Below are 26,003 nucleotides of genomic sequence, written 5' to 3' on the forward strand. Positions count from 1 at the left end.
ATTTTCAGATTTTTTTCCAAATCTTCTCCCAAACAGGAATGGGCCAATGTATACCTATGTCTGCTTTCCATGAAAGCTCAGTCTTTGTTTTGGCTCTTACTTTAAAGGGATGTAATAAGCGAGTGTAGAGAGTAGAGGCTTTGGGCGCGCTACAAAGTAGGTGAGGCCAAGTGGGATTTGAGAGAGTAGAAAGGGAAGGTAAAGATTTAAAATAAAGGTGTGAGTCTAGTATAGCCATGCGTAGAGCTAAAAATTTATGTAAAAAAGAGGGAGATAAATGGAAGAGAGAGCAAGCATTGGAGAAAGTGGGGAAGGTGCTGTTATCAAATAATTTGTGGACCCAAAAAATACCCTATCCCTCCAAGTTCTCCAGTAAATAGATTTATTCTTAATGCGGATGAAATTATTGTGCCATATGGTGGAGGTAAGGAATGTATCTAGATTATGTGGAGCAAAGTGCAGAAGAGTGTTTAGAATCTTGCAAGAATTAGTAATAATTGGAGTGCACAGTTTTGTGGTTTTCGTGTGAAAGATAGGTATTTCTGAAAAGAAAAAGGGGAAAGAAAGGAATTCTCTAAATCAATCTATAAAGGTGATTCAGGAGAAGGTTCAGACAACCACTTGGATATATGTCTTAGTAAAAAGGCTATATGGTATTTGGGAAAATCAGGGAAGTGAACACCACCTTCAGATTTCGGGCATGATCATTTTAGTAATGACATTCTAGGTTTTTTATTAAGCCACAGAAAGGAGGTAAGAATGGAATTGATTTTGTGAAACAATTTTTTGGGGATGGGTAAAGGAATATTGGAAATAGTGTAAAAAATAATAGGAGATAGCATCATTTTGATAGTGTCGAGGCGTCTCCACCATGAAAGATGCAGGGGATGCCATTTAGTTGTGATGGAGCTAATTTGTTGAAATTTAAATAAATGTATGTTTTATTGGAGGGGGTAAACCGTATACCGAGATATTTTATATGAAGTGGGCTCCAAGTGAAGTTAGAGACCGAAAAGTCAGCTTTGAAGGTATATTTAGTATGGGGTAAGATTTCGCATTTGTCATTATTCAATCTGTAACCCAAGACCAAAGTGTATGATTGAACTTCATTTAAAAAGGCCAGGAGGGAAAGGTTAGGTTGAGAAAGAAATAGAAGCATATCATCTGCATATGTTGCTAATTTAACTTGTAAAGATTTGAAAGTGAAGTCTATGATGGACTGATTTTGTCTTATTTTGGATAAGAAGGGTTCTAGAGCCAAATTAAAAAGAATGGGAGAAGGGGGCAACCTTGTCTCACTCCTCTATGAAGAGTAAAATAGGGGGAGATGAGACCGTTAGCAAAAATTGCAGCTTTAGCGTTTGAATAGAGTAAGGAAATCAAAGAGGTAATTTTTGGGCCAAAACCAAACCATTTTAGTGTCTGAAAGATAAAAGGCCAATACACTCTGTCAAAAGCCTTCTCTGCATCAAGGGCATTGGCATCATGAGACTCAGGAATACTTGGTGATTTGGAAATAATGTTAAAAAGTATTATCGGTAATCGAATGCCCTTTGATAAAGCCCATTTGTTCCTTGCCTAACAATTGAGGGAGGTGCGACTCCAATCTAAGAGCCAACACCTTGGAAAAAATGTTGTAATCAATTTTGACTAAGGAAATGGGTCTGTAGTTTTTACAATAATGAAGGTCCTTGCCTTCCTTAGGGATAAGACAGATCAGGGCCTCTAAGAAAGTACCTGAGGAATTACCAGAAGCAATAAAAGAAGAGATTAGAGTATACAATTTAGGTAGGATTAGTTGAGCAAAGTGCAGAAAAAAATTCAACTGTAAAACCGTCCGGACCAGGGGCTTTGTCTTTCTTGAGGGTATTAAGTGCGTTGAGTAGTTCAGTTTGAGACAGATCAAATTCTAGGAGTTCCAAAGGTGAAGAAGAGATTGTGTGTTTTTGGATTGAGGAGAGATAAAGAGAGATGTCCTCCTCTGTGGGGGTGGTCTCTGGTGTATAGAGTCGTTCATAGAATTGGACAAATTCTTGTAGAATGTCAGCGTCTTTGTGTTTAGGAGTATTAGTGTCCGTAATTATAGATTCAATATGGAGTTTATTTTGTTCGGCCTTAAGGTAGTTAGCTGAAATTTACCAGATTTATTCTGTCCACCATAGAATTTGGCACAAGTCTTTAATAGAAACAAAGATGCGCTGTCCGTCGTATCTTTATTGTATTGGATCTTAGCATTAAAAAAATCAGTTAGACACTCTTTCGATTTAGAGGTGTAATGGGTATGTTCTAAATTCTTGATTTTAGAGAGAAGTTCTGTGTTAAATGACTGGATTATTTTTATTCATTAGAGGTGTATCAAATGATAAAGTCATGTGCAAATGCCTTGAAAGAATCCCAAATTATATGAAAGGGCAAGGTGTCAGTGCTATTAAGAGAAAAGTACTCACTGAAAAAGGAAATAAAGGAAGTGTTAAATTGAGGATCTAAAAGCAAGGAGTTATTAAAGCGCCATCTCCTAGGATTGTCAGATTGAGGTAATATATCTAACTGGATGGAAACAGGGGCATGGTCAGAGATGAGTATGGGACCAATATCAGCCGACAATAAGGATTGGGAAACATTGTGTGATGTGAAAATATATTCAATTTTTGACTGTGTCTGGTGAGGTGAAGAGTAAAAGGTATATTCCTCCAGGGACGGGTTGCAAAGTCTCCAGGCATTAGATAAGCGAAGATGCTTTATAGTTTGTATGAAAGACTTATGTGCTTTTGTTGGGATGAAAGAAACTTTGGATTTTCGGTCAAGAAAAGGATCAAATAATTTGTTGCAATCACCGGCGAGGATTACGTTGTTAGCAATGTTATGATTAATGAATAGCAATGTTATGATTAATCAATTGATGAATTTGGGTCTAAAAGGAGGCGTCACCAGAAGTAGGGGCATAAACATTGAAAATAGAGAGCGAAACACCATCAATCTCTAATTTGGTAAAGAGACATCTACCCTCTTTATCCATTTCTTGTGAAAGGAGCTTAACATACAATGATTTTTGGACTAAAGTGGAAACTCCATTTAGTTTGCCATCACCGGGTGAGAAAAAGACTTCACCAACCCAGTTTTTCTTAAGCTTTAAGGATTCAGACTCTGTGAGGTGTATTTATTGTAACAAAACAATATTAGCATCTAGTTTGGACAGGTAAGATAGTACTCGTTATCTCTTAATAGGGGAGTTTAAGTCTTTAACATTCCATGAAATGATTTTTAAAGCCACAAAATAAAGAGGCAAAATGAATAACAAAATGAACCCATCACAATACATACATCATTAAAAGGTAAATAAGCTTCGAATAAATATGAAATGACGTTGAAACTTGAAGAAGTGAAAAAGAGGGGAAGAGAAAAAAAAGAGAGGGATCGTGGATGATGAGAAACAGTGTAGTAGAATAGGATAAAAAAGTAGTGGTATAGGAGAGTAAAACGAGATAGAGTTACAATGAAAAAGGACACAGAGAAGAAGAAAAACATACCTACAAAAAATCCAAGACAAATTTAGGGGGGAGGGGGATGAGGCCACATGGAACAATGACACGTCCAGACTCCAAAGGAAGGGTGGGAGGAGCTGCAGGACAAACGACATGAAAGCGGATTAAACGAACGAGAAGATGAAACCTGTAAGGAGAGAAAATAGGTTAATAATACATAGTGCATAATAACAATCCAGTAACTTCAATTAGCAGTTAAACCAAGAGAATATCTTAAAGCAAATCGCAGGTGATAAACATAGGGTATGACAAACCCAGACTATTTGCTTTGCGGTGATGAAGTATCCATAGTCTCTGCATTACAAGAGTAAAGAACACTTTTCAGTCTCATGGGATCCTCATAGGTAATGGTCTTGTTATTGTAAGTCACCTTAAACAAGCAGGGGTGAAAAAGGCCAAAGCGAGCACCTAAGGAACGAAGGTGTGGTCTCAATGCCAGGAATTCCTTACATCTGTCAGAAGTAGCCTTTGCATAATCTTGTGAAAAAAACAAAGAGTTACCTGACCAAGAAATACGCTTGATGGCCCTGACCACCGCCAAAACCTTAAGCAGGTCAGTATATTCCAAGAAGTACAATATGAACCCTCTTGGTTTCCTTATGTTTGAAGAAGAAGGACCTAATCTGTGGGCGCGTTGAATAATGAGGAGAGTTCCTTCTGGCAAATTAAGGATTTTTGGAAGGAAGGATTTAAAGAAGAAGACGATAGGATCCAAACCCTCTGAGCCCTCTGGCAAACCATAAATCAGAGGTTGTTCCGTCTGTTCCTGTTTTCAAGGTTTTCAACCTGTTTCTGGAGTGACGACACTTGAGACTGTAGGGCATCCACTTTGATGCTAGATGAACTGAGAGATTGTATGCTCTGTTCAGGAGGAGTGAGTCTTTCTTGCATTGTTGACCATCTATCTGCCAGAGTTTGCAGTTTAGAGTTTGTTTCGTCTACAAAAGGACAAAGATTTCCTCTAACAGGAGATCCATAGAAACTGATAAGGTTTGTTTGGGGGGAGAGGGGAGGATCCTTCTTCAGTCTCTTGCTAGGCGCTTTGTTAGGACCAGAGGATGTGTTGGCACTCAATGTCAAAGAGCCCTTGGACGACGAATTCGCTGAGTCTTCCATTTGAAGGCGCTACAAGGTAAATTTTGTGCACAAGGAAATGCAGAGGACGATAATTGAGGATCAAACAGCAGCAAGGAAAAGGATGATGCCGCTATCACTCAAAAAGACTTCTTATATCTCAAATGAGACCAATATATATTAAGTGATGAAATAAAGTACCTCAGCCAAATCTATAATGTGGAGTGGTCAGCCTCCATGAAGCCTCGGATAGGATACAATAATAAAGCGAAAGTTGAGTTGGCTGTGAAACACTGGTGAGAGGCTGGTGAGTCAATATGAGGAATATGCTATAAATAGCAGAGTGCACACCATCCGGTAAATACAAGGAAAGAGGTCATTTGAGGAGAAAAAAGTGTACAAAACACATTTTAGTTGAATGGGGAGGTAGCAGAAGGTTGTATGCTGAAACCGGAGTAAACATTCTGTGGATAAAAAGAGTTCCATATAGAATAACTTTGAACGAACTATCACCGTCAGAGCGTCTGAGAAGAATTTTCGCGGGATCCAAGATGGCAGACGTCGCAATGACGGAGCCGCTCAAATGCACCTATGGTGGAAATGAAACTTGAAGGAAACAGCCCATCAAAGCAGTTACATCTTCAGAGTCACCACGTGAAGCGGAGGCAGCACCTTCATTTTGGGAGACTTACAGGCATCTGGTGAGTCGCATAGGCTGCCGCTTGATCCGCTGTCCCGCGAGAGTCAAAGGAACACCACCATCTTCCTCGTGCACTAGCCACGCCCCCCCAATCTAGTTTCTAACACATTTATTCATACTGGCTTTATAAAATTACTATACTATACTTTTAGTATACCAGTTTCTCTTTCTCCTTTCCTGATCACTGTATTTTTAGTTAATGCTCTCATCTAAGCTCCTTTTTATTTTCCCTTGCATTATAGTGTCTAAAAGATACACATTTTATTTCAGCTTACATACACTCACAATGTGTTATCTAAATATACTTATATATGCTACAACTTAATTAACATACCTGTAAAATCTCTTTACTGTTCTCCCAGTTTTCTTTCCATGTCTGGTAACATCTGTTTTCATTCCAAATCTCCAGTCAGAACTCTTGCAAACCACCTCCTCTCTCAGTAGAAAAGCATGTAAAATGGCTACCCCTCACCATGTCCTTTTACTTATGCTGCTCTAGCTAACAAATCACAGGTTTCCTTTCATCTTTCTTTTTTGTTATATAACTTCTAAATGGTCAGTATTTCTTTAACTCTTTCCATGTTTCCTGTGAAGTAGCCCAATTTGGTTGTTTTTTTCCGCAAATCCTCAGCGACACTCAGCGCGCCCCCTCCGTGTAACTTCGCGGCGAGGTTCAAAGATTTTCACAGGGTGCCGTGCTGAGCCCCGCGGATCCGTGGATCTCGCGAGTAACAAAAAACGAATGTTTAAAGGCATTTTACTAACCAGTACACATGACTACCCCTCATTTTTAACACACACAAGGGGTCAGCACACCTCTCATCTGACTCTTTCATTCACAATACATGCAACTTTTCAGCCCTGGCGACTGTTCACGATAAATAAGATGGCAGATATACCTTTTCTGTGAAGGTGCGACCAGCCAATCAGGACCTTAGTTTGGTGCATAAATCCCCTGATTCACCGTGGGTAGACTTGCAGAGGATCTGTGCCCCCAGATATTCAAATTTGTTTTTCATGTATTATCTCTACAACTTCTGAACAGATTTACACCAAATCACAAAAAGCACGCTTTCAGGACCAAGAGGTAGCTTTCAGCCAAATTTGGTGTAATTCCGTACAGCAGTTTGGGCAGTAGTTGTGTTCAAAATCCCACTGGGAATTAACAGGGGGAAAATGTATCTTGGGACCTCCCACTTTTTCTCAGCCCACGCTTGATGGCCCCCCCAAAACTTTGAACACTGCAGATGAACTGAACATCATATTGAGGGTGAAAGTGGCTTTATAGTTAGGTGTAGTAATAAGATCTTAGCTTACGTTGAAAACCAGCCATAAATTGACTGAAAAAAACAAAGGTTAAATTGGTGTTATGCATGTTAAATGACATCATTGGTGACATCATTGATGGCAGCTAGCCACCCGCTTCACGCAGACTACAGCCTGCACAATCGTGGTAGGCTGTCCGCCCTTGTCTATGACAGTGGTACCAGGGGTGCCATATTGGGGGCCTCAATACCAGATGCTCATACTAATATAGCCTGATTATTTTTCAATCTGTCATAAGGAGGTCCGTTTGGCACCTCTCCCACCTGGGGTTCAGGTCTATGTATTCCTGCTCTGTCCCCTTTGGGGCTTTCCATTTTATTTCATGACTCATAGACCAAGTCCCCGAGTCTTTTAATGGCAACCCCGACATTTTGTTTACAGTTGTGGCCAGCCAACCACATTGCTCAGTCCCATAGTACCAGGTATGTCTTTTCCAAATGGTTAATGAGAGAAAAGGCTCCCTCAGCCAATCAGATGGCCTTATTTTTTATCTCCCATGGGGCCAACTATATATGTATTAGTTAATTTATGAGGATTTGTAGAGCGTGCTTATCACCCAAGGGGTACCCAGGTGCTGGAGTGGGCGAGCAGGCCGATCGGGCTCCAAGTTAAAAAGCTAGGTTTTCAGTTTCTTGTAGAATTCGAAAAAGGATGTGGCGGTCCTGATGTGGTGACTAAGGTTGTTCCAGGATTTGGCAGGGATGTAGAAAAAGGAGCATCCTCTTGACTTGCTCCTGCGGATATGGGTAATTGTGGGGAGGAGGAGTGAGGCTGAGAGCAGTTGCCTGATGGGTTGGTTAAAGTTGAGGCGGTGGTTGAGGTAGGCAGGTCCGAAGTTGTAGATAGCTTTGTATGCATGGCTGAGCAGTTTGAATTGGCATTGCTTCAGGACTGGTATCCAGTGTAACTCTCTGAGGTGAGGCAGGATGTGTTAGTTGTGGGGTATGTTGATGAGAAGTCTGGCAGCAGTGTTCTGGGTGCTCTGGAGTCTTTGTAGGAGTTGATCTGGGATGCTGGCGTAGAGTGCGTTGCTATAGTCCAGTCTGCTGGTGATGAGGGCTTGAGAGACCATGTGTCTGGTGTCAGAGGGCAGCCAGTGGAATATTTTGCAGAGCATGGGTAGGATGATGAAATAGGAGAAGGTGACAGTGTAAACTTGTTTGGCCGTTGTGAGTCTGCCATCCACGATTAAACAGAGCTTTTTGGTGTGGTCGATTGCGGTGGGCGAGAGCCCCAGGTCTGTTGGCCACCAGGAGTCCAGGAGGAGCTATTGTTGCCAAAGATCAGACTTCAGTTTTATCAGTGTTGAGCATTAGGTAGTTCTGTTTTATTCAGTCAGCTATGTTGGACATACAGGTGTTGAAGTTGGTCCTGGTAGTGTGGTTGTTTTCCTTGAGGGAGAGGATGAGCTGGGTGTCATCTACATATGATACAATGTTCATTCCGTGGGATCTTATGACATGGGCAAGTGATGCCCATGGAGATGTTGAAGAGGGTAGTACTCAGTGATGATCCTTGAGGGACACCACAGATGAGGTTCATTGGTTTGGAGGGAGGGACCCTGATTTGCTGCATCCAGTCAGAGAGGAAGGAGGCCAGCCAGTCAGGGCAGGACCATGAATTCCACAGTTGTGGAGCCTCGTGATGAGGGTGCTGTGTGAGATGGTGTTGAAGGCAGCAGAGTCGAGTAATATGAGTGCGGTGGTTTCTCCTCTGTCCATGATGGTCCGCATGTTGTCAGTTGCTGTGGTGAGGGTGGTTTCTGTGCTGTTGTTGCGGAATCCAGACTGCAAGATGTCTAGTAGGTTGTGTTGTTCAAGATGTTTGTTGATAGCTTTCTCTGCGACTTTGGATGGGAAGGGCAGGAGTGAGATGGGTCTGTAGTTCATGAGCTCCTTTGGGTCTGCCAGGGTTCCTTTCAGGGGAGTTGTGATTTCTGCATGTTTCCAGTTGTCCGGGAAGGTTCTACATTGAACAAAGATGTGAGGTGGAAGCTGACCAGAATTCCTCCAAGGTTTAACATGTGGTGAGGGCGGAGGTCGGTGGGGGCCCTGGAGTGGATTGGTCTCATGATAATTTCAGTGGTGTCTTCTGGGGTGAGGGGTTTCCAATTTGTGTTCTGGTGGTCCGATTTGGTGGTGGTGATGGGAAGATGGTTAATGAGTTCTTGTGTTAGGCATTGAAGTTGCTGTAGATGTTGAGGATTTTTTTGTGGAAGAAATTGGAAAGCTTTCACAGAGTTCTTGCAAAGGGGTGATGGAGCTGGTGGTGGCAGAGGGGTTGGATAATTTCTTGACTATGATGAAGAGCTCTTTGCACTTGTTTTGGAAGATTTTGTGCCGTTCTTTGTCTATTCTGGAAAACTCTGCTCGGAAACAGACCGTACTACCTCAAAAAGAAATTAAAGCCGTACATCCCTGCTCGTCAGCTTAGATCCAGCGATCTATTATTACTACGCCCCAAACGTAACAGAAAGAACATGTTTGGAGGCAGCTCCTTTTCTTTCTTGGCTCCACATCATTTGAACCAGCTGCCCGTGTCCATCCGCGCCTGTCCCGATCTCACCCTCTTTAAAAAGCTTCTGAAAACATATCTGTTTAACCCCTTCCGCGCGGCGCGGATTACCGCGCTGTGCTGAAGGTTCGTTGCGCGGGCGGGGCCGTGACGGAGCGGTTCCGTCATCCGCACAGCGCGACCGATGCGCATGACGGAAACGCTCTGTCATGCGCATCGAAAGGGTTAACTTGTAATTCTTCCATCAAACGGTGATATGTCCCCTTTTTCTGCTATGGCGCTTAGAGATCCCATCCAGGATGATTTGCGCGCCCAATAAATAATAAATAAATAAATAACTAAAGTAAAAGCACTTTGTCTAAGGTAAAAGTTGGTCCTAACTATAACTACCTACTGGCTATTGTCAATAGGTAATATATAATCACTTAATGGGAGGGGGGGCACTTTGTAGTTATAGTTAGTTCAGAGTTTCTATGGAAAAAGCGTTTTTTGTTTTGCTAATAACTTTGCCACCTTTTGATGAATCTGCAGGAAAAGAATTCCACCCACCTCAGCTCCGTCATGGAAAGTTTTGTGCTGATCCGTCAAGCAGAAGCCAAGTAATCTACGGTACAGTAAAACAGCTGAATAGAATTATATCAAATTTAACAAAAAGTTAGAACTTTACTCAGAAACCATGCTTTTTGTGATTTGGTGTAAATTGGTTTAGCCATTTTTAAGAAATTAGAATTTATAAAGGGCATTGGGTTGGCTTGTTCATGCGTTCCTTCTTCTCTCCTCTCTCTCGCCCTTCTCTCTGTCCCTTTTCTCTTTCTTTGTTTCCTTACTGTCCCTTTCTCTCTCTTTGTGCCCGTTCTCCACTTTTCACTCTTGTTCTAGACCCACTTTGTGCCCTTTTTTCACTTTGCAGTTTTTCTCTTATGCCTCTTTGTGTCTGTTTTCCACTCTCCACTCTTGCTCTTCATGCCTCTTTGTGCCCCGCTTTTTCCTCGTTTGTGACTCTTTGTGTCCTGTTTTTTCCTTCTTTGTACCCTGCTTTTCCTTTGCACCAGTTCTCCCTCATTTCCTGTCTCCTGTGCTTTGCCACCTCCCCCTCCTGTGCCTTTCTGCCTCCTGCATCCCCCACTCCCTACCTGCGTGCCTTCTCCCGCCTCCTGCACTCTTCCCTTCCCTAGCCCCACCCTCTGCCCCCACTATCGTCCTTCTCAGGACATACTTAATGGTGGCTACTACGCTACCGTGCAGCAAGTGCTCTGTTAGCACACTAAAGGCAAGCCCATCTATTCCCATCCGCCTCTGGACCGTGCCCTACTCCACAGATGCTGGTCTGACTGAACGGCACCACTACACAGCCTCCAGCTTACATGACCTAAATATCGGATGCCACCACACCAGCTGCTTCCGCGCCTTAATGCACTCCAATTTAGGTCCTTTCTCATGCACTCACTGCCACTTCACCTGCACCAACACCCACTCCCCAAATGCCACATTTGCCTCACCTGTCTGGCACTCATGCTCCTCAACACCAGATCTCTTAACATACATGCTACCGAGATCTAGGACACCATCGAGACGCACTCCCCGGACATCTATTTCATAACAGAGACCTGGCTAAACCCCACATCGGCACCCACCATTGCCACAACCATCCCATCGGACTACAAGAGCTACACCTGTGAAGATCAAAAGCTGTGGAATGGGGCAATTTCAGAAAAGTGTAAATGGATAGAATGAGATTCTACCTCCCGTGGTTATATTGGGACTGGAGAAAGCATACTGTTCCTGTTGAAACAGTCTCATTGCAAGCATGTTGTGAATGTGAGAAGCATGATGGGTCTGTGGGACACATTATGGGATTGATGGAATCTTTACAGGATTGAGAAAACTGCATGTATGCATCAATCAATCAAACATAATTTGTAAAGCGCAACACTATTACTCCTAGGGATATCTGGGCACTGTGTCTCTGTTAAAGAGCCAGGTCTTGAGTCACTTTCTGAAGTCTACAAGCAAGGCGGCTGTATGGAGCTGGAGGGGAAGATCGTTCCAGGTCTTGGAAGGGATGTGTAGGAGAGTAGGATCTGCTTCTTATGGTTACCGCCACTTTTTGCTAATGCTTCACAGTTTTTCGACTTTAGTCTGGCTGGGGCCCTGCTATTCAGGACCCCATCCTAGCTGCTTCATCTCTAAATTGATTCCATGTACCTTAGGTACACCACAGATTGGATTCTGGGGTGCCCTTATAAGTCCCTAGTATATGGCATACTATGTACCCAGGGCATAGGTACCCCAGAGGCCTGCCAGGGGCTGCAGCATATATTATGCCACCCCTGTGAAGCCCTCCAAAATGACACCACAGGTCTGCTACTGCAGCCTGGGTAAGGTGGTGCATGCACCCCTTACTGAGATATAGGTTCACTATATCTCACCCACCCTATCACTGCACAGATAAACCTATCAGTCACCCCTATGGCAGCCCTTATCAATCCTGAAGGCAGGGTGCTTGGTTTTATGTGAGAGGGTGCCCATGCATGAGCATAGGCCCTTTACAGCCTTCGGAATCTATTATCCGGGGTTGTCTGTGATGCAGCCTGACCATATACTCTTAAGTGCATTATAACCAAACGGTAAATGCTAACTTTGGACTGGCTGCACGGAAACATGTCGTGTTTGGTGTCAAACACCTTGGAATCATACGTGATTCCAAGGTGTTTGACACCAAACACGACATGTTTCCGTGCAGCCAGTCCAAAGTTAGCATTTACCGTTTGGTTATAATGCACTTAAGAGTATATGGTCAGGCTGCATCACAGGCAACCCCGGAGAATAGATTCCGAAGGCTGTAAAGGGCCTATGCTCATGCATGGGCACCCTCTCACATAAAACCAAGCACCCTGCCTTCAGGATTGATAAGGGCTGCCATAGGGGTGACTGATAGGTTTATCTGTGCAGTGATAGGGTGGGTGAGATATAGTGAACCAATATCTCAGTAACTGGTGTGGGAGTATGATCCCACCCTTCTAGAGGGAGAGACATGACAGCACCGGTATACCCGGTACCAGCTAACAGAGCCCTGGCATCACAAAATGGATGCTGCCAGCCACAGACTCGGGTCTGGCCTCCTGCTGCTGACCGAAACTCCGGCAGGGGAGGCCTGGACAATAGGTTTCCTGTCACAGGGAGGTGTTACCACCTCCCAGACAGGCCTTAGTGGATTAGGGCTGACTGGGTGCACTCCAGGAGTGCTTTGAAGTTCAGCACTGGAGGCACATTTGGTGTCCCTGTGCATAGCCCAGTTCAAACCGGTTGCAGGGGCTACCAGCCCTTGTTCTGGCGTGAAACTGGGCAAAGGAAATGGGTGTAGACACCCCTCTTTCCTCACCCTCCCATAGGTGGGTCCCCAGAGTATGTCCAACCCCTTCCTTGGGTATAAGAAAGGAACCCCTGGCTACAGGAGATTAGATAACACCTGGACAAAACTCTGATACAGAAATCCTGGAACTTCAACGATCTACATGACTAGATGACTGAAGAATCTCCCTTGGAGTAAAGGAGTTATTCCCCTGCTTGGCAGGCACCAAAGACGCATCTGTCCGGTCTGCATCTTCAAAGCTCCCTCCGGACGCCGAAAAATTTGCAACTTAGGAGGTGGGTTTCCAGACTTCCCAGAGGCTGACCCGAGTCCCCAGCAAAGCTGAGACCCTTACCCCTCGTGGGTGCTGTGGAACCGGAACCACAGGACACCATGCACATTTGCAAGTGCTTCAGTTTCTCGACGTCTCTTGAGGCTGTGCATTGGGTTACTTGTGGCCCAGACCCTGAGCACCTTTTAGACCGAAGATTGCTGGCCTACACTCCACGAGTGTTCCGTGAGCCCGCACTTTGTGTTTTCACTCGAGACTCCTTCGTGATCCCTGGTCTGTTGACTGGTGGGTCCCTGTGACAGCAACTCTTACTTTAATTGGGCTTCCCTGGTTGCTCCAGACGTGACCTGACTCTCCATTGCTTGGGGAGTCCCCAGGACCCTGCTGGTCTGCACTAAAGCATCTTTTCTCTTCCTGCATGGGTTGCTGTTGCCAAGGCTTGTTGTGTCCAATCTGGGCACCGATGCTGCAGCACTCGACATCCTTCGTGGGACAGCTCGAATCCAGCTCCTGGTCATTCTCAACACCTCCTGGTCCTTGTGGCTGAAGAGTCAGGGTTCCCCTCTTCGCACCTGAAGCACCCGACATCGGTGGGCATTCGTGTATCGTGCCACTGGCAAGTGACCCAGACTCTGTCCCCTCTGCTTTCTGGTTCTTCACATCTTTGATCCAGGCTTGGATCTCTTCGGACACTTCTCTTCCCGGCATCAGCACTTTTCAGTGTCCTGCCATTGAAAACGACGACTCGACACCATTTGACACCTATGCACCCGGCTTCCCTGGGTGAGGTAACACGAGTACTCCGGTGCTCCCGTGGGTGTTGGCCCTAGAACCATCTAAGTCCAAAAGGGTTTGTTCCTAGTCCACTCCTAAGTGTCCTTAAACTTTAAAATTCTAACCGCGACTTTCCCCATTGAAGCTAACGGGAGCTCGTGGCTGTGTTCTCACACTGCACACGTCCCCCGTGGGTCCCCTGTGTCACTACCTTGGGTGGTTCCTTGGGGTCCCAGAGATTCTACAGGCGCTAGGCCTTGTGTCTAGTCAAGTCCAGTACCACTTTCTTAGTATATGGTTTGGTCCGCCCCTAGGGCCTATCGTATATTGTGTTAATTTACTGTGATATTTGAAGTGTAACATATGTGCTTTTACCTCTAGCCTCATAAAGAGACTAGTAGGGTGTGTTTAGAAATAAATACATATATTTTATATATATACCTGGTGTGGTTCTCCTTTCATTTGGTCATTCAAGAGATTATAGACTGGTAAAACAAGCTGCTTTACATTCCTTCAAGACTTAGCCTGAAGGCTGCTCTCCACAGCTACCACTAGGATAGCTTTCAAATAAAGTTGTCTTTAACCTATCATCAATAAGGGGTTGTTTGGACTGGTGCAAGGTGCCCACTATAACTAGTGGACAGCATATACCAGGCCAAATTCTCACAGGGTGTAGGAGAAGGAGCGGCTTGCTGCAGCCGTGACAGATGCAGGGGGGTGCAAGGGCAAGTGAAGAGAAGCGCAGGTGTATAGAGGGTCAGTGGTTGATGTAGGCAGGTCCTAGGTCACTGAGGGCTTTGTAGGCGTCTTTGAGGATCTTGAACTGGCATCTCTTCTGGATTGGAAGCCAGTGGAGGTGTCTCAGGTGGATCCGATGTAGGTTAGTTTGGGGTGGTCCAGGATGAGTCTGGCTGCCACATTCTGTATGCTCTATAGTCTTCTGAGGAGCTGTGTGGAGATGCCTGCATAGAGGGTGTTGACATAGTTGAGGCAGATAGTGACGATGGCCTGAGTGACAGTTTTCTGGTGTTGGGTGGGATCCATCGGAAGACTGTGTGGAGCATGGAAAGGGTGTGGAAGCAGAAGGAGGTGAATGCATTGACTAGTCGTTTCATGGTCAGTTGGCTGTCAAGGATGGGGCCAAGGTTGCGTGCCTGGCCTATGAGTGTGGGTGTTTGTCTGAGTTCTGCTGGCTACCAGCTGTGGTTCCATGCCATAGAGTGCAACCGAAGTTCGGTACTTCCGATTTGGTGGATTTGAGTTTGAAGCAGTTGTCTCTCATCCATTTGGCTATGTTGGTCATAGCATTGCAGAAGTTAGTCTTGATGTTGGAGGGGTTGGAGGTGAGTGAGAGGATTAGTTGAGTGTCGCTTGCATAGGAGATCATTTTGAGTCCTTGGGATTTTACAACGTCTGCGAGGTGGATCATGTAGATGTTGAACAGGGTAGGTCTGAGGGATGATCCTTGGAGCATGCAGAAAATGATGTCCTTGTGTGCAGAGGTGAACAGAGGCAGGCGGATGCTCTGTGTGTGTCCTGTAAGGAAAGCCATGATCCACTTAAGGCCATTTTGCTGTATGCCCATGTTGTAGAGCCCGCAGATGAGGGTGTTGTGGAAGACGGTGGCGGATGCAGCTGCGAGGTTGAGGAGGACCAGGGCTACAGTTTCTTCACGGGCAAGAAGAGTTCTGATGTTGTCTGTGGCAGCAATGAGCGCGGTCTCAATGCTACGGTTTGCATGGAACACTGTGAGGCATTCAATAAGTAGTTTTGTTCCAGGTATTCGGTGAGCTGTTGGTTGATGGCTTTCTTGTGTATTTTGGCTGGGTAGGGTAGCAGGGAGATCAGTCTGTTGTTTTTTTATATCGCCGGGGTCGGCAGAGAGTTTCTTTAGGAGTCTGACCTCTGCCTGTTTCCATTTGTCTGGGAAGGTTGCTGTGGAGATGGAGGTGTTGAGGATGCTGGTGAGTTTGGATTTACACCACCCAATTGAATGACTTTATAAGTGATACTGATTTGGGAAAAAGGGGGTGGTGATGGACAGAGTTTCTGAATGATGCAGAATACTCTTACCAAGTCAAGAGATCATGGTTTTAATCCATCACCGTTTTTTAGCTCACTGCACCATCCCAGCTCAGAACCTGGCTACATGCAAATTAGTCTGTACCTGTCCCAGTGCATGATGGGAACAGGGCAAACCAAACTACCAAGCCAATTCTTATACTGGGATGGAAACAAGCTTCCGGGGACCGGTTTCTGGCATCACAGTCTTCGTCGGCCCGGCTTGCTTGAATCCTGATGGTGCAATGAGCAAGGGACTCACGTCTGAGCATACCCTCCCACACTGAGTGTGGATAAAATCGATTTGGGAAAAAGGGGGTGGTGATGGACAGAGTTTCTGAATGATGCAGAATACTCTTACCAAGTCAAGAGATCATGGTTTTAATCCATCACCGTTTTTTAGCTCACTGCACCATCCCAGCTCAGAACCTGGCTACATGCAAATTAGTCTGTACCTGTCCCAATGCATGATGGGAACAGGGCAAACCAAACTACCAAGCCAATTCTTATACTGGGATGGAAACAAGCTTCCGGGGACCGGTTTCTGGCATCACAGCCTTCGTCGGCCCGGCTTGCCTGAATCCTGATGGTGCAATGAGCAAGGGACTCACGTCTGAGCATACCCTCCCACACTGAGTGTGGATAAAATCGATTTGGGAAAAAGGGGGTGGTGATGGACAGAGTTTCTGAATGATGCAGAATACTCTTACAAAGTCAAGAGATCATGGTTTTAATCCATCACCGTTTTTTAGCTCACTGCACCATCCCAGCTCAGAACCTGGCTACATGCAAATTAGTCTGTACCTGTCCCAGTGCATGATGGGAACAGGGCAAACCAAACTACCAAGCCAATTCTTATACTGGGATGGAAACAAGCTTCCGGGGACCAGTTTCTGGCATCACAGCCTTCGTCGGCCCGGCTTGCCTGAATCCTGATGGTGCAATGAGCAAGGGACTCACGTCTGAGCATACCCTCCCACACTGAGTGTGGATAAAATCGATTTGGGAAAAGGGGGGTGGTGATGGACAGAGTTTCTGAATGATGCAGAATACTCTTACCAAGTCAAGAGATCATGGTTTTAATCCATCACCGTTTTTTAGCTCACTGCACCATCCCAGCTCAGAACCTGTCTACATGCAAATTAGTCTGTACCTGTCCCAGTGCATGATGGGAACAGGGCAAACCAAACTACTAAGCCAATTCTTATACTGGGATGGAAACAAGCTTCCGGGGACCGGTTTCTGGCATCACAGCCTTCGTCGGCCCGGCTTGCCTGAATCCTGATGGTGCAATGAGCAAGGGACTCACGTCTGAGCATACCCTCCCACACTGAGTGTGGATAAAATCGATTTGGGAAAAAGGGGGTGGTGATGGACAGAGTTTCTGAATGATGCAGAATACTCTTACCAAGTCAAGAGATCATGGTTTTCATCCATCACCGTTTTTTAGCTCACTGCACCATCCCAGCTCAGAACCTGGCTACATGCAAATTAGTCTGTACCTGTCCCAGTGCATGATGGGAACAGGGCAAACCAAACTACCAAGCCAATTCTTATACTGGGATGGAAACAAGCTTCCGGGGACCGGTTTCTGGCATCACAGCCTTCGTCGGCCCGGCTTGCCTGAATCCTGATGGTGCAATGAGCAAGGGACTCACGGCTGAGCATACCCTCCCACACTGAGTGTGGATAAAATCGATTTGGGAAAAAGGGGGTGGTGATGGACAGAGTTTCTGAATGATGCAGAATACTCTTACCAAGTCAAGAGATCATGGTTTTAATCCATCACCGTTTTTTAGCTCACTGCACCATCCCAGCTCAGAACCTGGCTACATGCAAATTAGTCTGTACCTGTCCCAGTGCATGATGGGAACAGGGCAAACCAAACTACCAAGCCAATTCTTATACTGGGATGGAAACAAGCTTCCGGGGACCGGTTTCTGGCATCACAGCCTTCGTCGGCCCGGCTTGCCTGAATCCTGATGGTGCAATGAGCAAGGGACTCATGTCTGAGCATACCCTCCCACACTGAGTGTGGATAAAATCGATTTGGGGAAAAGGGGGTGGTGATGGACAGAGTTTCTGAATGATGCAGAATACTCTTACCAAGTCAAGAGATCATGGTTTTAATCCATCACCGTTTTTTAGCTCACTGCACCATCCCAGCTCAGAACCTGGCTACATGCAAATTAGTCTGTACCTGTCCCAGTGCATGATGGGAACAGGGCAAACCAAACTACCAAGCCAATTCTTATACTGGGATGGAAACAAGCTTCCGGGGACCGGTTTCTGGCATCACAGCCTTCGTCGGCCCGGCTTGCCTGAATCCTGATGGTGCAATGAGCAAGGGACTCACGTCTGAGCATACCCTCCCACACTGAGTGTGGATAAAATCGATTTGGGAAAAAGGGGGTGGTGATGGACAGAGTTTCTGAATGATGCAGAATACTCTTATAAGTGATACTTCCTGATTGCAACTTGTAACTGAACTGCTGTGAGCAAAGCGATTGAAAGCCCATATAAAAGGCCCCCTGTGTTGACATGTTTAAAAGCCTACTTTTGATGTTATGTAATAAGTGATACGTAGTGCCTTGAAACCCAGACGGTCTGAATCTATCATGTGTATAAGTAGGACATGCCTAATACTCCTGGGGCGACATAATATAAAAGCTCCTTGACTGCATAGATTTTTAATGTCATTTACTATGTGGAAAGCCAAATTGTGAATAAAACTCATACTTTTCATCAAGCAACTTGAATATAGCTACATGATTAATCCACATTAGCAAAATATCTCATTCAAAGGTGAAGATAGATTTTTGTTAAATAACCTGCAAAGATGATTTTATTACAACACAATTTTCTTTGCTGCCTGAAAGCTGGACAGAAATTATTTCAATCCAACCATGATCTCCCTTCTCTAGTGGCAGAATTTGACCCTTTGATAACGTGTGAATCTTGGCCTGTCAGTTTTTATCTGTCAGAAAGGCAAGGAGAAATCATTTGCACATGATCCACACCATATTAGCCTGAAATGTGGGAGAGGGTAGTGGGCAGGAACAGCAAATGGTATACAAAAGAAAAAGCAGGTGTCTAATATATGGCACGGTTGTAGCACAGAGGGTCCTAGTGTGAGGGAAATATTTGGTGTTGGTTAGTTTTCAGCCACGCTGTCCTCACCAGTAAAAGGAGGGGCTCATTCTTCGGAAACAGACAAGGATGGGTTTCTACGGAGTGCCCTCATTTCATGAGATCAGTCCCTGAGTGGGAATTTAGAATTCCCTTGCTGGCTCTGGGGTCCTGCCATGCTGAAAGACCCCCAGATCAGACTTCGTAGAATTTTTCATAGTGAATAACAGAAACGGTTGTATAAAAGGTGACTGTGCTGAGAAAAAGTCCTTAGGATTGGAGTAGAGGCTCCCATCATTCACTGACTAGTGCCCCTGTAAGAAAGGCTTCACATCACAAGCAGGTCAGAACACTACTGGACTTGGAGGAAGAACTTAAGAGCACCAGACTGTGGCTGTATCTGTATGGAAGAGGACTGAGGTGTAGACCTGCACCTGCCTGTGCCTGTCTCTGTCCGAAAGGGGACTGAGCTGTGGACCTGCACCAGCCTGTTTGCTGCGTCTGTCTGGAGGAGGACACTGAGGTGTGAACCTGCACCAGCCTGTTGCTGCGTCTGTCCAGAAGAGGACTGAGCTGTGGACCAGCACCAGCCTGTGGCTGCATCTGTCCGGAAGACGACTGAGGTGTGGACCTGCGCCAGCCTATTTGCAGTGTCTGTCTAGAAGAGGACTGAAATGTGGACCTGCACCAGCCTGTTTGCTATGCCTGTCTGGAGGAGGACTGAGGTGTGAACCTGCACCAGCCTGTGTCTGTATCTGTCTGCAAGAGGACTAAGTGGTGGACCTGCAACCGCCTGTGTCTGTATCTGTCTGGAAGAGGACTGAGGTGTGGACCTGCACCAGCCTGTTTACTGTGTCTGTCTAGAAGAGGACTGAAGTCTGGACCTGCACCAGCCTGTGGCTGTCTCTGTCCGGAAGGGAACTGCACTGTGGGCCAGCACCCGCCTGTTTGCTGTGTCTGTCTGGAAGTGGACTAAGGTGTAGACTTGCACCAGCTTGTTTGCTGCATCTGTCCGGAATAGGTCTGAAGTGTTGACCTGCACCAGCCTGTTTGCTGTGTCTGTCTGGAGGAGGAGTGAGGTGTGAACCTGCACCAGCCTATGTCTGTATCTGTCTGCAAGAGGACTAAGTGGTGGACCTGCAGTCGCCTGTGTCTGTATCTGTCTGGAAGAGGACTGAGGTATGGACCTGCACCAGCCTGTTTGCTGTATCTGTCTGGAAGAGGACTAAGTGGTGGACCTGCAAACGCCTGTGTCTGTATCTGTCTAGAAGAGGACTGAAGTGTGGACCTGCACCAGCCTGTTTGCTGCATCTGTCTGCAGGAGGACACTGAGGTGTGAACCTGCACCAGCCCGTGGCTGCATCTGTCCGGAAGAGGATTGAGGTGTGGACCTGCACCAGCCTGTTTGCTGTGTCTGTCTGGAAGAGGACTAAGGAGTAGATCTGCACCAGCTTGTTTGCTGCATCTGTCTAGAAGAGGACTGAAGTATGGACCTGCACCAGCCTGTTTCTATATCTGTCTGCAAGAGGACTAAGTTGTGGACCTGCACCAGCTTGTGTCTGTGTCTGTCTGGAAGATGACTGAGGTGCGGACCAGCACCAGCCTGTGTCTGTGTCTGTCTAGAAGCGGATTGTGGTGTGGACCTGCACCAGTCTGTTTTCTGTGTGTGTCCAGAAGAGAGCAGAAGTTTGGACCTGCATCAGCCTGTGTCTATCCGGAAGAGGACCGAGGTGGGGATCTGAACCAGCCTGTTCATTGGTTCTGTCCAGAAGAGGACTGAGGTGTAGACTTGTAGCAGCCTACTTGCTGTGTCTGTCTGCAAGAGGTCTGAGGGGTGTACCTGCACCAGCCTTTTTGCTGTGTCTGTCCGGAAGAGGACTGAGGTGTGGACCTGCACCAGCCTGTTTGCTGTGTCTCTCCAGAAGAGGACTGAGGTGTGGACCTGCACCAGCCTTTGTCTGTTTCTGTCCAGAAGACAACTGAAGTGTGGACCTGCACCAGTCTGCATATGTCCAGAAGAGGACTAGGGTGGACCTGCACCAGTCCGTGGCTGTCTCTGTCCGGAAGAGGACTAAGCTGTGGACCTGAACCATCCTGTGGCTGTGACTGTCTGGGTGAGGACTGAGGTTTGGACCTGCACCAGCATGTTGCAGAGTCAGCCTGGAAGAGGACTCAGGCGTGGACCTCCACCAGCACATAGCTGAAAATGTATGGAAGAGTAAAATGAACAATTATTGGACAGAATGTTGGAGAATGTCAAACATTCACCCCACTATAGAGATCTGGGTCTAAATCCATTGTTTTTATGCTCCCTGTGCCATTCCAGTTTGGACCCAGCCATCTGCAAATCAGTGTTGGCCCTTCTACCCATAGGAACAGTCCAGCCCGAACTGCCAGGCCAGGTCCTCTCTGAACCAGAAACAAGCATCCTGGGACTAGTACTGGGGGTGAGTAGTTAAAAAGTTTCAGCACTCCGTCCATCGTCTTGTTGTGTTTAATCTGTCTGTAAGAGGACTGAGGTGTGGACCTGCACCAGCCTATTTGCTGTGTCTGTCTGGAAGAGGACTGATTTGTGGACATGCACCAGCCTGTTTGTTGTGTCTATACGGAAGAGGAGTGAGGTGTGGACGTGCAAAAACCTGTGTCTGTTTCTGTCCAGAAGACTACTGAGGTGTGGATTTGCACAAGCCTGTATCTGAATCTGTCCAGAAGAGGACTGGGGTGTGGACCAGCACCAGCCTGTGGCTGTGTGTGTCTGAAAGAGGACTGAGCTGTGGTCCTGCACCAGCCTGTGGCTGCATCTGTCTAGAAGAGCAAAACAAACAATTGATGGACAGAATATTGAACAATGTCAAACATTTACCCTAGTACAAAGACCCAGCCATTTGCAAATCACTCTTGACTCTGCTTCCCATGGGAACAGTCCAGCCTGAACTGCCATGCCAGGTCCCCCCTGGTACAGAAGCAAGTATCTAGGGACCAGTACTGGGGGTGAGTGGTTGAAATGCTTCAGCACTCCATCCATCATCTTGTTGTGTTTGATCTGTCTGGAAGAGGACTGAGGTCTGGATCCTCAAACACAAGCATCCTGGGATCAGCACTAGGGGTGAGTGTTCAGCAGCACTCCGTACATCATCTTGTTGTGTTTGATCTGTCTGGAAGAGGACTAAGGTGTGGACCTGTACAAGCCTATGTCTGCATCTGTCTGGAAGAGGACTGAGGTGTGGACCCGTATCAGCCTGTTTACTGTGTCTGTCTGGAAGAGGACTGAGGTGTGGACCTGCACCAGCCTGTTTGATGTGTCTGTGTGGAAGAGGACTGGGGTGTGGACCTGCCCCAGCCTGTTTGCTGTATCTGTCTGGAAGAGGACTGAGGTGTGGACCTGCACCAGCCTGTGCCTGTATCTGCCTGGAAGAGGACTGAGGTGTGGACCTGCACCAGCCTGTGCCTGTATCTGCCTGGAAGAGGACTAAGGTGTGGACCTGCACCAGCCTGTGTCTGGACCTGTCTGGGACAGGACTGCGGTGTGGACCTGCACCAGCCTGTGTCTGTCCGAAAGAGGATTGAGGTGTGTACCTGCACCTGTGGCTTTCTGGAAGAGGACTGAGGTGTGGAGCTGCTCTCCCATGTACTCCAGTTCTCGTAGTGCTTCCCTAGGGTTAGACCAGCTTGTATTCTGTATCCTCAGGAAAAGCTGTGGCACTTATGGTGGAAGTCATGACTGGACAGAGTGGGTGCGCCTGCCTCCCACTCCAAACTGCAGCCTGAAAAAGTGCTCCTCAGCAGTTCGGAGCCGTAGTAGTGAGCAGAAATATGGCTTCCAGCAGAACATATTCAACGCTTAGACAAAGTGGTGACATGAATATGATGAAACACAAGCCCTTGCAACTCTTGCAGTGCATGGGGCCCGCAGCCTTTCAGGGGCCGCTGCCACTTAGGGGGCCCTCAGTAAGCCAATGTATTCTTGTGATATATGAGTCTGTCAGGGGCCTTTCACTACCGTCGGCATGGGTGTTCCAGCATTATATCTCGCCTAGGCAGCACATGCGCTGCCTCTTCGAAGCACACTGTTATCAACACTGGGGGCTTTCGGCACACCCATGCTTTAAATTTTTACAAAATTTCCTTTTTTGGGGGGTGAATCCTTCTCAATTGTCCCTCCTTTTGCTGTTTTGTTGATGCCCTAGAGTCTGCCCCTGTTACATGTATTATTGCTTTATTGCCTATTTGCTTTGTTTCGTCGCCCACTTTATCTTTTTTAGTTTGCTTTAGCTTGTGTTTACAGTTCACTTAATCAGCTTGTTTTTTGCAGTAGCATTTCCTTATCAGCAAGCATCCCTCATTTTTAGTTCGAGCTTTCGAGACCTCTTGTATATACTTTAGTATATACTTATATGTGTATGTATTTTGTGGGCTCAGGAGATCAGCCCTAGGACTTGTCTGCTTTCGCTTAGGGTTTTTTATTTCAGTTGAGCTGCCTCTATTTAACTGCCTTTATAGAACATGACGAGCAGAGGTCAGTAAAATACCAGAATTGCTTTCTGCTGAGGGACTTTCTTTTTTTAATTTTTCTGGCAACTGCCTCTATTTAACTCTCTTGATAGTAAACGACAAGCAGTGGTCAGTAAAATACCAGAATCACTTTAGCATTTTCTAGATTCCAGTCCATAGAAATTGTCTTCCAAGAGCACAAGTAGGCAATAATATATTTTTCAAATCCTGTATTTTCAGTGATATGACCACTAAATGCCCTGCTTTTATAATAAAAACAGAGCTTTGGACTATACCATTTCCCACTGAAAGGCAATATTTCTCGACATGTGTTCCCATACCTGGTGTGTCACGCAGTTTGGTGCTTATTTTCCTTCCATTTAAAGAACAGTAGATGTTTCAGCACCCAGGCAATGTGCTGCATAGCTAAATACATATAAGGTCCCAAAGGCGAGACCGATTGCATTGAAAATGCTTGTTTTAATAACGATCGTCATGTATTTTTTCTAGTAACGTTCTTCATATATTTACATTCTAATTTTTTTATTGTTTTTTTATGTACAGTTTTACCAACACGGGGACTCGAACCAGGCTTTCTAGTTGCAAAGTCGGCAGCTCTGGATGTTACGCCAACTCTCGTGCTGGGCATAAGCGTAAGCATATTTAGCTGCAACTTTCCTAATGTTTTTTTTCCACAAGGTGAGCTGCTGGTGGCACTCTGATTATGAGGCATTTGCACCAATATCACATTGCATTATGGGACTTGCAGTTTCGCTTTTTTCTAGGGAAAGCATTGTTTTAGACTTCGTTCACCGAACACTATATTACACACATTGTTGCAATTCTCCTGTCAAACACAAAGCGCCATCTTCAAAACTGGGATTTAAGCTGGATTTTGTTTGTGTTGCCAATTTACCCATAAACCGCAGATGCCATAAAACTGCACCTTGGCCCATGTTAAGCTGACAATATAGTAACTCTTACGTGTGTGTTGGAGCTTGGGCAGCACCTTTACTGCTTTTCTGTTGCTTCAACAATTCAAAGTGACCCAGAAGTGGGAAGGCAGTAGGCACATTATTTTATAATATGTTGCTTGTTTTTGTTAATAGCATTCACGTGAGGCTCACTGTGCTGCAGACAGCCGCCTGGCTTGTTCTTCTGTCACTGGAGTTGTACTACTAAGCAATATGATTGACTGACTGCTTGGATGATCAGTGAGAGTTCAATGAACAGATGAATGAGTGAGAGCATGGATGGAAACATCAAGGCGCTATAAGTGATAAGCCACACCTGTTGGCTTTGCCTGTGTGCCAAGTTAAGGAACAGCAGTGTAAAATGCTTGCAAACCAAAAACGTAACTAAAAAACTTTGTCATTTACAACGCCTATGACTCTAACTTTCACAAATGCGATACCAGACTGCATTGAACCGGTGCGCTGTGTGTGTGTGAACTGCGCCGCTCCCCTGCAGGACCGAGTCTCCCTGGGGTAAGCGCGCCTCGCACCATTGTGCTTCCGCTATGGGTCTATAATTGGGCCAAAGAATCGATGAACCACTTGTGAAGGACCTGCTCTGGTCCGACGAGCCTCTCGACATCTTTCACGCCGACCTCCTCAAGGATTGTGCTCTCTGAGTAACTGGTGTGGAACACTCCTGGCCTTAAGAACTATTTCGGAGCGTACCATCTGACCCGCGCTGCTCCCGTGCAAAACCAAGCCTCAAGGTCTATGCTCCCGGTGTTGCTGGTGCGTGAAGCCCCACACTTGTAGAACCGGTGCGATGTTGTGGCTCTGAACCGCGTCGCTCCCCTGCAGGACCAAGCCTCCCTGGGGTAAGTGCACCACGCACCATAGTGTTTCCGCAAGGAAATAAAAAACAGTGAAGTAACTTGCTCCTGTTCGTTCTGTGCTGTCCAGCCAGAAAAAGTGACTTTTCCACAACGACGTAGAAGCCCTGGACCTAATTGCCTATCCTCAAAATGGTGGCGGTCAGGCGATTTCAGGTCTAGGCCCGGGTGGTCCCCAAAGGTGTGCTGAGGGGCCCATTTTTCTAGGAGGCAGACCCCAGGGGGTGCCTCAGCCACCTCATTACATCTAGTCTTGGGAGGGGTCCCCCTGATTTGCACACAACAGTCGATGAAACCCTGGAATCCGACTGCCTGACTCTAAAATGGCGTCGGTTGGGTGCTTTCAGGCATAGGCCTGCAGCCCTGAGCCTTGGTCGTAGAGCAGGCCCCCTATGTCTCCTCGCCTGCCCCAAACCTGATGCACCACCTATTGCTCCGTGCGCCACCCAATGTCAGTCAGTCTACAGAGCAGCGATGAGTCACGGAAAGCTACGACAGCCGTGAAACAGGAGCCCCAGTCATTGGCATGGTACAGCAAGTTTTCTGCGCCTTCCCAACGTGCTTCTACTACGCTCCCTCACCTCTCCACAGAGAGGCCCTGGTTTGACACTGTGCTCCTATCCCTATGCCGCCAAAGAAAGCACTCTTCACCAAGGTCTCTAACCTTTTCACCCCAGCCACCTCGTGGGTGGTCAAAGTGGGGAGGGCCCAATGCTGACATGATTTAATACATACTATGACCCTTATCTGCTGATTACATTACTAAGGGCCCATTTGCCGCAGCAAATGTTTGGTTGGACCTGAGTCTTTTCCCCTGATAACCTCGATGCCTCTTGACCGCACATTAATCAGATAACTACATTCGACTACTGGAATATGTGCCCCCTTCTTCTTCTTATACT

The 26,003-nt window shown here is 46.3% G+C and overlaps 1 protein-coding gene across 2 annotated transcripts in view; it reads left to right on the forward strand.

Moving 5' to 3' along the window:
* NPHS1 (NPHS1 adhesion molecule, nephrin) overlaps positions 1–26,003 on the forward strand; it is a 526,308-nt gene that overhangs the window by 216,021 nt on the left and 284,284 nt on the right. For both annotated transcript variants that reach the window (XM_085615945.1, XM_085615944.1), the window contains exons 2-3: positions 9,688–9,765; positions 23,820–23,908. The gene's annotated coding sequence lies outside the window, so the exon portion shown is untranslated. The remainder of the gene's footprint in view (positions 1–9,687; positions 9,766–23,819; positions 23,909–26,003) is intronic.

Source organism: Triturus cristatus, chromosome 7 (genome assembly GCF_964204655.1).
Source record: "Triturus cristatus chromosome 7, aTriCri1.1, whole genome shotgun sequence".
Classification (NCBI taxonomy): domain Eukaryota; kingdom Metazoa; phylum Chordata; class Amphibia; order Caudata; family Salamandridae; genus Triturus; species Triturus cristatus.